Source organism: Mastomys coucha, unplaced genomic scaffold, assembly GCF_008632895.1.
Source record: "Mastomys coucha isolate ucsf_1 unplaced genomic scaffold, UCSF_Mcou_1 pScaffold21, whole genome shotgun sequence".
Taxonomy (NCBI): Eukaryota; Metazoa; Chordata; class Mammalia; order Rodentia; family Muridae; genus Mastomys; species Mastomys coucha.
Genome location: NW_022196904.1, coordinates 28,442,523 through 28,456,344, shown reverse-complemented (window position 1 = coordinate 28,456,344; position 13,822 = coordinate 28,442,523).

Below are 13,822 nucleotides of genomic sequence, written 5' to 3'. Positions count from 1 at the left end.
TTTCACCTTTTAAGTAATTTCATCAATTATTTTGTCATTGTAATATAAAACTAACGGTGGGGCCAACATTGCAACAGGAGGAGTAAAAGCAGATACCTTAAGTCAGGGACTTGGCATGTTCTCAGAACTCAGATAGAAAATAGTAAAGATTTGGACAATAGTCATTTCTTTTCTTTTCTTTTTTTTTAAGATTTACTTTATTTATTTTATGTGTATAAGTATACTATAGCTGTACAGATGGCCATGAGCCATTATGTGTGTGGCTGCTGTTGAACTCAGGACCTCTGCCGGCCTGCTCACTCCAGCCCCGCTCAATTTACTGCAGCTGCCTTCAGATGCACCAGAAGAGGGCATCCGATCTCATTACGGGTGGTTGTGAGCCACCATGTGGTTGCTGGGATCTGAACTCAGGACCTTTGGAAGAGCAGTCAGTGCTCTTACCCGCTGAGTCATCTCACTAGCCCCAACAATAGTCATTTCTAGCTTTCCTGTTTCCTCTGACGTTGATGCTATTGTTATTTACATGGGTCAGAACTGGCTTTAAATGCCTTTATCAGAGGCTAGAGAGATGGCTCAGTAAAGAGCACTAAGTGCTCTTCCAGAGGAACTGAGTTCAATTCCCAGCCACCATATGGTAGCTCACAACCATCTGAAATGGGACTCAATGCCCTCTTCTGGTATGTCTGAAGAGAGTGACTGTGTACTCACATACATAAAATAAATAAATTAATCTTTAAAAAATTAAATAAATGCCTTTATCAGTGTGACAGACCCACAGGCAATTGCTTGTACACCTCTGTGACCCAAGTGGAGCAACTATGCGTGTTTCTTCTACCCACTGGGGAACTATGTATCTTAATGCATGCATTGTGTCTGACAGAAATAAATTAAAGGAGGAAAGGTTTACTTTGGCTCATAGTCTCAGAGGGGTTTCAGTCCACAGTGGCACGAGAATTCTGTGGCTGTTCATGTGGCTTAAGATCAGGAAGCAGGAAATGTGTCTCAGAAAAAGGGCCAAGGTATGCCTTTTAGAGGGTTACGTTTAGTGGCTTGCCTCTCTTGATTCTCCTTTTACCAGCCAGGTCTTACCTCCTGAAGGCTCCACACCCTCCCTAACCTGAACCAGTAACCAGGGAAATGTGTTGAAAACATGAGCCTATGGGAGTCATTTCAGATTCAAACCAAACACACTTCATGTGTCTTTCTTCCTTCTTTCTGTGGATTAATTGGCAATTAAAGCCAGAAAGAGCTTAAGTCTCATTCAGTTGTAGCCCTAATGTTCAAAGGGAAGAGGAGACTTAGTGACTTACTTAGTATGCACAGAAAGCCCGGATCTAGGAGTCCTCAGGTCTGTTGAAGCTTTCCTGTCTTTCCTGTTGAGCCATTCTTGGCTGCTTTGCCCAGTTCTTCTCTATGTTACCTCCTTCAGCCCTGTCTTCTTTTTTTTTCCTCTTTGCCCAAGGTGCATGGATCCCTTCATTTACTACAATATGCAGCAGCTTTACTAGGAATGTGGGACTGTGCTAGAGAAACAAGCTATTCCTGGAGGGTCTCTGGGATGTGTCACTAGGGTACTGAAGAGTGGTAACAGGGGTTGGACCCACAGACAATGTTCAGCATAAGAGCTGACTCTGTGGCCCAGCTTCACTGGTCAGGTTTAACTGTGTTCCTTCCCATCCCATCCTGGTTCCTTCCCACTGGCCTGGAGGGGCAGCTGGCTGCTGGAGAGTTTGTGTGAGTTTGTCCATTCATTTTTAAAAAGGATTTATTTACTTTCATTTTATGTATATGAGTGTTTTTCCTGCATGTATTTATGTGAATGACATGTGTGAAGTACCCATGGAAGCCAGAAGAGGGTGTCAGATTCATTGGATCTGGAGTTACATGCAGTTGTGAACCATTATGTGGGCACTGGGAATGGAACCTGTAACCTCTTGAAGAGAGTAGCCAATGCTCTTAAATACCAGTCTATCTCACCAGCCCTTGTTTTATTAATTTTTAATAACAAGATTATATTTTAGAAACCTCTCCCTAGGTATTTCTGTTTACTTGGGCTCAAATTTAAAAATGAAACAAAACAACAAACAAACAAACAAACAAAACCATAGATCTACCCACAGATTTGAAAAGTATTATTACAGCTCAGAACCAAACTCCCTTTGAAGGCATGGACATTGTGTGTGGTCAGAGGTAACCATCCCATAGTGCTGTTTATCACCAATGATCTTGCACTGTCCTCACTATCTGTTCTCCCTGTGGCTCCTCTTCTTGTCTATCCAGGACACACTGCCTGTGGATGGGTAAAACATCCCTCAGTAGATGGGAAAGACATAATTCTTGTTTCAGGAGGTTTCTAGTCATGTGGGAAGATGAGAAAGAAATTGATGTCTAATCTGGCCATCAGCATAGCATTTGTTACTGAAGGAAACATCCATGAGCCATGTGCTAGTTAGTGCTTGGCAGTTTGCCACAATCAAGAGTCATCTAGGAAAAGAAAACTATAGTTAAGAAAATGCCTCCATCACATCCCCTGTAGTTATGTTTGTGGGGACATTTTCTTGATTAATGTTTGGTGTGGAAAGAGCCAGTCCACTGTAGGTGGAATCATCCCCTAGGCCAGTGGTACTGTATACAGTAAGAAAGCAGAATGAGCAAGTCATGGGGTACAAGGGAGTAATCAGAGTTCTTCCATGGCTTCCATTTCAGTTCTTCCTTCAAGCTCCTACCTTGACTAACCTCAGTGATGGAGAGGCTACCAGTCCTGTCTGTGAACAGAAGGCTCTTTAGAAACCTTACTCAAATGGATCATCACCAGACTTAAAGTCCTACCTCTCAGGGTCTCCTATCAGTTTTTGCCTCCAGTAGTTCAATTTCACAGTCTTTGCTAAGCTCCAGTCTGCCTAACCAGTCCTGCCCAGCTAACTGGTATCAGCCTCACACTAGATTGAGGAAAGTAGAGATTCTAAATCCTTTCCTTGTTCTCTCTAAACAGTGTCCTGTCCCAGTATCCCCTCTGTGTGACTGATTTCACAAAGGAGAAACTGTCTTTTAAAGCCCATCCCCCCTCAGGTGCCTGGATCCTATCTCTTGCATGGCTTCAAGATTATGGCTTCTTCAGTTAACCCCTCCCTTGCTGGCACTGTTTGTTTTTTCTTTCCCCCTGGAAGGTTCCGATACACCTATGAGTACCTTCCCTTCCAACTCTTTCAAATCCAGGTTTGATTCTTTTACAGCATCCACAATTTATTATGTCAAGGTGATCTTTCAGTTAATAGTCAATTCCAAATGATATATTTTACTTGTTATTTTTGGTGAACATGACTACACATAAGAATTTACCTTAAGACACACATACATACCCCCACACTACCACCATCTCTCTTGGTTTTTAAAGCTTCACACTCTTCTCTTCCTCCTACATTATATATAGACCTCTTCACCATATAGGCTCTATATATCCTCTATCAGCCATTATATGTTGAGTGCCTCAGAATTGTCTAACAAACAAACCCACAGCATTTATATCACTCACCTCAAAGGGAATAAGTTAGTTTATTCAGGAATTAAATATGAGTGTCCATGGCCTGAGAATGTTTAGGTCTCCCCAAATACAATGTTGTGTGGAAGCAGTTTCATAGAGTTTTTATAGTAACAGAATGAAGAAAGCTAGAAATTAAGACAATTAAAATTTTTTTATTGGTGGAAATGTAAGAGGGGTGGTTACAGTAAGTTGGGGAAATCTCAGCTATAGGCCTCAGTGTTAGATGATCATTTCCTTAGTCCTACCACTAGCAGAAAAGATGGTTTTGTTAAGTTTATACATTCCAAAGGATTTTACTTGATTATTAATATACCAATTCTGTTACAGAATTGGGTAAAGAATAGCTGTCTAGGAACTAAAGATAGCGCCAAAGGAATTATAATTAGGCTACAATTTTATCAACCTGTTTATCAACCTGTGCAGGCAAGGTCTTTCCAGGAACCTTCACTCCCAGGACTCAGGCTTGCTTAGCTTTTCATTTCTACTTCCACCATGTCTCAAGTAATCCCATCAATCCTCAGAGATGTTATCTCATGACCACTTTCAGCTGTGCATCTCCAGTCCATGCTTCTCTAAGCCCCCAAGTTTGACTTTTCACAACTCATACTGGCCATACCATTATCACAAAAACCAAGGTATCCAGAAGAATCTCAAGTTATCCCCCAGGTTCACTACTTCTCAATAACCCTAGCACCAAGTGTGTGAGGGATTTGGACTTTGGTTATATTACACAGCAGTAGAAGAGATTTGTCTTGGAGGAATTACTGAACCCTGCAAGAGCTTTAAGAGCAGAGTGATGTCTCCAGTCAGTGTGAGAAGAGGAACTCAGACTCGAACTGAAGGAGGTCCTTTGTCACTATGGATGACACTGAGTGAGGCCCTAGCAGGTGAGCAGAAAAGGAGAATAATTGAATTATGTGGTCAAATGGGGAAGAGGGACTGTGATGGCGAAAGTCATGTTTTAAGTTTTAATACTGTGCTTGAGATTTATAAAAACAAAAATCCCTCTAACCTGCAAGCCCCACTTTCTCAAGGACAGATAACCTCCTGAAGTACTGGGATCTGCTGTTCATGTAAGATAACAAGCCACATGTTCTCACTTCTCTAAACAAACTTGCTTGCCCCAACTGCACAGTATGTGATTGATGATATGTAGGCAGGAAGTACGTAGGCAGGAAGTAAATAAGTATGTATACTTGCCCCTAATTTGACAAAGGCCTTTATAAGGCCCTGGCTGATGTAATTTGGCACCATATTCTGAGAATCTTGGGTATGAAACTAACCAGTGTCCATTGTCTTGGCCAGTTAATAAAAGTTAATAAAGCTTGCTTCAAATTTGTCTCAAAAATTGTAGTAGTGATCTTATTCTTGCCTACTGGGTTAATAGGACAAGGATGTCTGTCTTCAGGAAATGTACTCATCAGGGCTCTCTAGAGAGCTTGCAGAATACACCCACACAACCACATATATACACACACATACACATTTATATGTATATACACACATATGTGTATATATATATATATATGTATATATGTGTGTATATATTTATGTGTATATATACATACATACACACATACATGTGTATACACACATATATACATATATATGTATATATATGTATATATATGGTTTATTAGAGTAGTATACAGGTTGTGGTCCAACTATTCCAACAAAAGTGGTCTCCTGTTAGAAAGTTTAAGAATATAATACTTGTTGAGTCCATGAGACTGAATGTCTTAGCTGGTCTTCAGTACAGATCAGAGTCCTTAAGAAGTAGGCTCTGCCAGTGAGAATGAGAGCAAACAGGCTAAGAACAAAAGCTCCCTTCTTCCATACCTTTTATATAGGCTGTCACCAGAAAATGTAGCCCAAATTTAAGGAGGGTCTACCCACCCCAAATGATCCGATCAAGGAGAATACCTCACAGGTGTGCCTACTTGTTTGCGTCATAGTTAATTCTAGATGTAGTCAAGTTAACAAGCAAGATCATCACATCACAGGGGCCTGAGGGGTAGGGTTTAAATAGAAATCAAGAACTACATGCATCTAAGCACTCCAGAAGGTGTGGTCCCTGCTCACTCCACTCTCAGTTAGAAACCTTTCCTGAAAGCTCATCTGATTGGTTTAAACACTTCTCCAGGACACAAGTTCACTGCCCCAGGACTTCTTCACTCACTCCTTCTTCCAGCAGGACATTTCTCAGGAGATGCTGACTTCTTAGGGACTGTTGTCCAAAGAGGGCAGCACACAAGTCTTAGAACACATCCACATCTACCAGATAGGCTGATGATGTCAGTAGACATCACCACTAACCAGTGTTTTGAGCTAAACTATTTTTTTTTTCTGCATCCAAATCCTTAACAAGCCTCCTTTTAAGTTTACATTTTGTTTTTAATTATGAATCTGTGTATGCATCCAGGATGATTCTGCATCTGTGAGTGCAAGGGTTTGGAGGGCCCAGAAAACAGTATGAGACCCCTTGCAACTACCGTCTCAGGAAGTTTTGAGCTGCCCAGTATAAATGCTGGGACTCAAACTCATGTCCTCTGGAAGAGCATGGTCTGCATTCTTTACTTCTGAGCCATCTCTTCCACCCCTCCCCTCTTCTTTAATGTATGACTTCATTCTGTCGCTTTACCTTCCTTGTTCCAATCTTGCCTCGTTGTTTTATGTCTCACGACACCAAAAGTCATTCACCTCTACATCTGTGCCGGTCAATCCATTTTCCACACAGGAGCCCGAACGCTGCTCTAAAAACATACTTCAAATCTCACTCTCCCTTGTTTAAAATCCATCAGCAGTGCCTGGCATGCAGAAAATAACATCTCCTTTCACTGTGTTCTACCACATTCTCAATAACCTGGCTTGCGCATGCTTCCACAAAGTCATTTCATGGCTTCTTTCCCTTTGCCTGGCAACACCAGCTACTTCCTTCATAGTATACACAGCAGTTTGAACTTTAAGTTGTGTGGGTAGGGTGTGAATGAGTGGGTGTCTTCTCTACTAGACTGCATACTCCACAGAAGCTGAGGTCATTTCTACTGAGTAAAACTTCCATCCATATAGGGAAATCCTTTGCATTGTCTTTGCCATTGGGATAAAGTGGAGACAAATCCTCTTCTCTAGTCCCTTCGTGTGCTTTGTGGATGCCATAAGCTCCCTGAAACATCCACATGCAGTTTAGCCACGGGGGAAGGACCTGATAGTCTTGATCCTTGATGGCTACTTTGCCTACCTATTGGTGTTTGTGGGACTCCACTCTCCTGTGATGATTGTCTACACAGTGACTTTACTGTGGGAGTTAAGCATAAATCCCTTGTGACCATTCTTGATCCCCCAGTGAAGCCATGTTTGAAGGTCTGCAGGAACTTGATTCTTCCCAGTAGGAACCTCAAAGAGAAGCAAACATGTGAGGATAACCCTTTGCCACAGAGACAGCAGGAACCCAGTTCAAAACATCCAGTAGCTGAGACTCTCAGATCTCTGATTTTACCTCTTGGTGGCTAGGTCAGTGTCCTTCTGTCACCAGAAGCCACAGTGAGTTGCTTTTAGGTAAAGCTTGGCCTGACAATGAATCAGATGAAACAATGTCCTTGTTCCTTAGAGACAATGAATTTGTTCCCTGCAGAGTTGGGATGTGCAAAGCAAATGGATCCACTATAGATAAGCATCATCATCTATTTCCCAGGGAAAGCAAGTGGCCTTCATTAGGTACTAGTGTAGAACTGTCTCCCAGTTCGGCTGAGTCCAGGTCTTCTCAGAGCTCTCTGCAGGCTTGCCCAGCCCATGGAGTCTCCAATGATCAAATCAAAGTCCAGGTTTTCCATGGGCTGGCTGTAGTTTTCTGGAATAAGTGCTGGTATTCTCTGAGCCTTAGAGTCTGCATCACAATTGGGAGTACCTATTCCGCTCTTTCCCTGACCTTAGAAGCCTGTTGCAAAAAAAATGGCACGAGATAAAAATAGGCAAACGGTTCCATCCTCAGCAAGTGAGAAAGGGGCTTACCATCAGGAATGATTATGGTTCTAACACAGCGATTCTCAGCCTGTGGGTTATGACCCCTTTGTGGACTGAACAACCCTTTTATAGAGGTTGAATAAAAGATAGCCTCCATATCAGACACTTACACTATATACATAATAGTAGCAAAATTATAGTTACAAAGTAGCAATCAATAAAAGTCATTTTATGATTGGAGGCCACCAGAACCTGAAGAACTGCATTAAGGGATTGCAGCATCAGGAAGGTTGAGAACCACTGCTCTCATGTGTTTGAACACTTGATGTTTGTGCTGTGATGTTTTGGAGGGACCATAGCTCACAGACATAAACTAATAGGGCTGAGCCTTGGATGTTATATCTGCCTCCAGGCCTGCCCGTGACCTTCCTTCCTAATCTTCCAAGATGGGAACAAAGCAGTTGCCAGCTCTTACAGCCACCACGGGCTTCCTTGAAACTGCACTTGCATCCCCTAAAACTGTAAGCCACAGTGAATTTCTTCAACCTCAAATTAGCTTGAATTATCAATTTAGAACAGATTAGCATGGATGGATCACCTGGATAAGATGGGGCTGTGGGGATTGTCTCTATTATTAATCAATGTAGGAGGCTAAGCTCACTGTGGGTGGTACCACTCCATATGCAGGTAGTCCTAGACAGCTAAGAACAGCTGGGAATGAGTCAGGGACAGATCCAGCAAGTAGCACTGCCCTAAAGCTTCTGCTTCAAGTTTCTGCTCTGAGTTCCTGCCTTGACTTCCCTCAATGATGATGGTCACCTATCAGCTGAAATAAATGTTTTGTCCCCCTAAACTGAGGATGACCTGAGCACTCTAACATAGCAAGGGGATAAAATCCAGAGCAGTCAGAAATTTTGTCATAGTCATGAGGAGATTCTGAAGCGCCACACCTTTATTATGGTTGTTGTGTTTGTTGTTTGCTATTACCAGTGAATAAATCCTTCCACTGAATAAATAATTGTCAGTGAATAAATTCCTTCAGCTCATCCTAGAGCTACCACTGAAAGCTTGTTGAAGGAGCAAAACGGGAATAAAACACTGAAAACGTCCAAAGGGTTTGGAATATGGTTGTTAAAGTATCATCAGGTTGTGTTTTTCTCTGGGTAAGTTCTCCTAGCCTCTAGAGGTCACACAGCTACTGGCTGCCTCTGGAAACAAAGAGAGAAAGCAGGGAGTCCTAGTAGCCTGGGTATAAGCAGGGGAAGGTCTGGCCTTGTCCTGGCCACTGGGAGAGGCCAATGTGGGAGGATTGCGAGTCTACCCTGCGCGTTGCAGAACAGTCTGAAGTCCATAGTAAGTTCCTTTCTCACAAAGCAAATCAAGTTAGTAGTCAGTGATGAGTCTTGGTTGGAGGAAAACCTTAAATGTCAGGCCCTGTCTCAGCCCCCACCCTGTGTGTGCCTCTTTTGTCTGGTCCTAGTTTGTATGTTTCCTAATAAGATTGTGGTTGAAAGTAATTTCCTGACACTCACTGTCATTCTAGTGAGTTAGTGAACCAGAGAGATCATGAGACTTTTCCAGATTAGTGACAAGCATGGATGGACTAGTGCCCCCAGGGCTGGTGACCAGTGTCTCAAATGAGGACAGTCTTACTTGGAATTGGGGGGTGGGGTGATTCTCACCACAGATGGGTAGTGTCAGAATTGAAAGATAGCATGTCAACTGGGTAGTAGCAAGTGGCCTCTTTCTTTTTAAAAGATTTATTTTACTTTAGATTATATTTATATGTATATGTGTGAGAGAGGTTATATGCACATGAGTCGAGTGTCTGCAGAGACATCAGATTTCAGATGAACTGGAGTGGTTGTAAACTGCCCAGTGTGAACATTGAGAAGCACACATGGGTCCTTTGCAAAAGCACCGATCTGTTTTTAACCTCTGACCCATTTCTCTAGCCCCTAGAAGTGGTCTTTTTCCTTATATGAATCCTTCTCTCCTCGTAGACCCCCTTGGTCAGAACTCACTGCAATCCAGAGAACAAAAACAAAAACAAAACAAAACAAAACACTAACCTTTTTAGGCCCAGGATCTAGTGGATGTAGTCATCTCAACAGTCATTTTGAATGCTTGCCATGTCCTATTCTCAAAGTCAGGGTGGCATGGGCTTGTGGCAGGGCCCCTTGCTCTGAGGTCGCCTGGCATCTAGAAAGAGCACATGTAAAACATGACAGCTCCATTTTCACAGTGGCTGTACCCAGAGTTCCGTTTGGGAGGTCCCCGGGACCGCAGTCTGGTTCTGAGACGCCTTCAAGATGCTGCTGCATACAGGCATATGTTTTTGACTTTGTCTGTTTATTGAAGAGGCTGAAGGAGGTCTGGTGGACATTATGTGGTGGGGAGCACTCATAGTCAATGGAAGCCATTCCTTGGCCCAGCTGCTACCCCGTCAGTTACACACAGAGTCTCCAAAGAGGTAAGCGTCAGACAGAGAGACTAGATTATAAATCTTTCCCCCAGAGCGACGCAGTTTCATTGTACTTTAAAAATAATTAAACAAATATGTAAAACATATTTCCGTTGCGTTCTTTTACTTCACTTGGCCCGGCAATGTGAGGCTCCTAATTACTTAAATATTTCCTTTTACCGTTTTTCAAAACATTTTTCTAAATTGTCAAAAAACATTCTGGAGACAGTTGGATAAAAAACATAGTGAACATGTGTCTGATTAATTTTTTAAGACAATCAGGATCAAATGTAAAAAAAAAATAATGATTGGAAAGGTTTCAGCTTGACAATAAAAAGACAGAAATCTCAGCACGGGGCGTGTGGTGAATCACAAGGACAGAGGATTCACAATCTTTACTACGATATTTATTGTAACGTGGATGACAGTCAATGAACAGGCCTGGGGTGTAAATTGTGGGACAGAGTATGGCCTTAAGGAACCGTGCAGGTGGGAACATTTTGCCCAAGGTGCTATGGGAAGTCCCTAGATACCCACCGCCGAGCTCGTAAAGCAAGAGATCACTCTGGACAGCAATTCTTTGTCGCCTGTCATTACAAACAACTGCAGGGCAATCTGCTGGCTTCCTGACAAGCAGATCCGTCCCTCATCTGCCAGCTGACGGTTGGGCCACCATCCCGAGGCCATCGATGGAGCTGTTCAGTGATGGAAAGCCACTTGTCAAAGGAGAGTTTATGACATTAACTCTCAAGCGCTTCCTCGCTGAATTTTATTTTGCTTTATTCAATTTATTTTGTTGGGTCCTTTAAAAAGAAAACTTATATTTTTAAGTCCCCAGTAACCAATTGGGATGAGAGAATGTGGTTTCTCTTTCTAGCAAAAATACCCCTGACTTTTTGCTTTCTTTTTCTGGCGTCGGTGCTTGGCAAATGTCACAGGGGGATGAGAGGTAAGGCTTCCAGCTGAGTTTTCCTCCCTTCTGGAAACTGGAAGATGGTTTGACACTGGGGGTCATGCCATCTGCCAGCATGAATGAGGAAAACCTGCATTCTGCTTCTGAGTTTAGATCACCAAGCACTGTGGAATTCACACTAGGGACCTATCCTATGACCCACAAGGGATGTCCTCTGAAGCAAGTAACAGAGCAAAGGACATGACCCTGGTTGTCTGTCGTTCTCATAGCTTGACCATCTTACACACACACACACACACACACACACACACACACACACACACACACACATGGCCTTGTTATCCTGGGTCCCTAATCACCAGCAAAAATATTCGTCTCCATGGGAGAAAAAGGACAGATGATATCAGAAAGGCTTGCCCATGTGGTCACCACTGTGCTTGGCAGCAGGCGTTAATTTAAGTAAAAGTCTTAGTCTGGCTTCCTGGAAGTCTAAGCATGACCAGGGCCCCGGGGTGACTTGCTTCAGGGTAAGTGTGCTAGGATCTGGGGAGAGAACGACATTCTAATGTGCACCCACTCGTCCATCATCTCTGGCTCAGCCAGCCTTGTCCATGGTGGCTAGCTGCTCTCCTATCGTTTTATAGCTCCCCACTAGATGGTATGAGATTCCCATCTGGGCAGGAGATGCCACCAGTTAGTAGCAAAGGTGGCACAATGATAATTACGTATGGACCTTGGCTTCTCTCCTCTTCTGACATTCACAGAAGAGGTTGGAATGTGAATGTGGATGGGAAGGGAAGCCAGAGGAAGAAGATGGGAGGACATCAGTAAGCCAGGCCACAGCTCCCTCAGAAGCCAAGTAGTGGGATAGGCTGAGGCAGATGGTGTCCTGAACAGCTCTAGACTCCAGTTCCATGCATGTATGTACGCATGTGTGCCACAAGTGTTCATACATGCATGTTTAGGCTCATATATGACACGTCATTCATATGGCAGTCAGAGGGAAGCTTCCCTGGAGTTGGTTGCTTTCCACCATGTTTCGAAGCCCGGTTTCTCATTCTCACCACTGTGTTGTATACTCTAGGCTAGGTGACCCAAGAGCTTCCCAGTGATTGTCCTGTCTCCACCTCCTTCTAGGAACACTTGTATTATGGATGCAGCCAGTGTATCTCATTTTCTAAATTAGTTCCAAGGATCTGAACTCTCATTATTGTATAGCAAGTACTTTACCAACCAAAACATCTATCTCCACAGCTTGTGAGACTATGTTTTTACAACATCTGTAGCTTCTTGCTTTCTCTTATTGGGCTCCAATTCCAGATGAATGTCTGAGCTTTCCCCATCTTTCAGGCATGTTTGTTTTGATGCATTTCACACCCATAATATGGTGTGTCTTTGGGATCAAAGGAGGCTCTGACATGTGAAGATTTAATGGCAGGTGTGTAGACCTACCACACAAAATGGTGTGGGGCAAATGAGATCCCTTTGCCCTGTGTGCTGCATAGCTCCCTCCTCTGGAAAACCTCAACTCTTTAAGGTGCCACCATGCAAATAGATAAGGGGTTTAACTCTGTCCTCCAGCACAGCATCAACCATGTGTCGCCCTTGTTAACGAATCTGAGGCCCTCCTGAATAATTCAGAGATGCTGTTCATGACACTTGTTGCTCCCAACTATTAATGAAAATATCAAGGGAATTAATTAATAGTCAATCATATCAATTTTAGATTTGTATATTGATTCCAATGTTGAGAGGTAAATCTGCATCTGCATTTGTGTGTGTGTCTGTGTGCTACAGTCCCCCCCCCACTCCCAGTTTTCAGTTTCTCCAAGTCATTTCCAATCAGACTTGTACATGGGAATAAGTTCAAGTTATTTCTGCTCTCTTGCTCTGATTAAGAGGGCTTCAGATGAGTTAGTACAAAAAAAATGGAGCAATATTCCATGTTCTCAGACAATTGTAAGTTTCTGGTGTTATCATGGTCTTCGTATGTAACTACTTGGGGGAAACAGAGTTTGAATGTATGAATAATAAATTTAACCACAAAAGGAAATTTAGAGTGGATGCTGTTTGCACAGGTCTGTGTGTGTTTTCTCCTAATCATTACAGTGAGGAGTTGACATTAGACGGGAGACAAAGGGGCATCATGGGTACTGTGTCTACTGCCTCCTTATGACAGTCAGAGGGTAGGAGTTTGTCTGCTCCACAGGTTTATTAGGCATTTGCTGAGCATCTCGTATGAAGGAACTTTTACAACCTTCTCTGATCCTTGCTTTCAGGAAATGGCATTTCATTGAAAACAATCTTTGCTGCGTGATTTGGCAGGAGTCGGCTAGACTGCTTTATGAAAAATGACAGCTACTAGGAAAGTAATTAAAGATGTATTTTGCCCAAAGCAAAAGTATTTTTGGAATCAATACCAACCATCTTTAATTTCCCACTTCTTTCCACATCACTGTTCAATATGGGTTGGGGGGAAGGGTCCCAACTCTAGAGGACAGGAGTCAAAGTCCCTTTCTGTTGTCATTTTTTGATTCTCCACCAGTCAGTGTGGGGTAAAGGAGCATTCTGACCCCTCTCTGGCCAGCTGGCATCTATGTTGGTTCTTCCCAGAGCTGTTGGAGCCTTTGAAAAATAGTGATGGAATGAGTGGTGGTGTGGGCTAAGTTTGGGGCAATACTTCTAGTTTTGGGTTAGAAACAAAGAGGCAGAATCCTCCATTTATGAAGTTTTGAGCCCTCTGCCCTACATCCTCTTTATAGAAGCAATCTTTGGTGGTTGGTTGAACAGCCTCAGGGGGTCAGGGCTCAGGTTCACTCACAGACTTCCTTTGTGTGTGACACTGGATTGTCTGAGGACTGTGAGGCTGCCTGAATACCTTCTTCCTCTTCTTCTTCTTCTTCTTCTTCTTCTTCTTCTTCTTCTTCTTCTTCTTCTTCTTCTT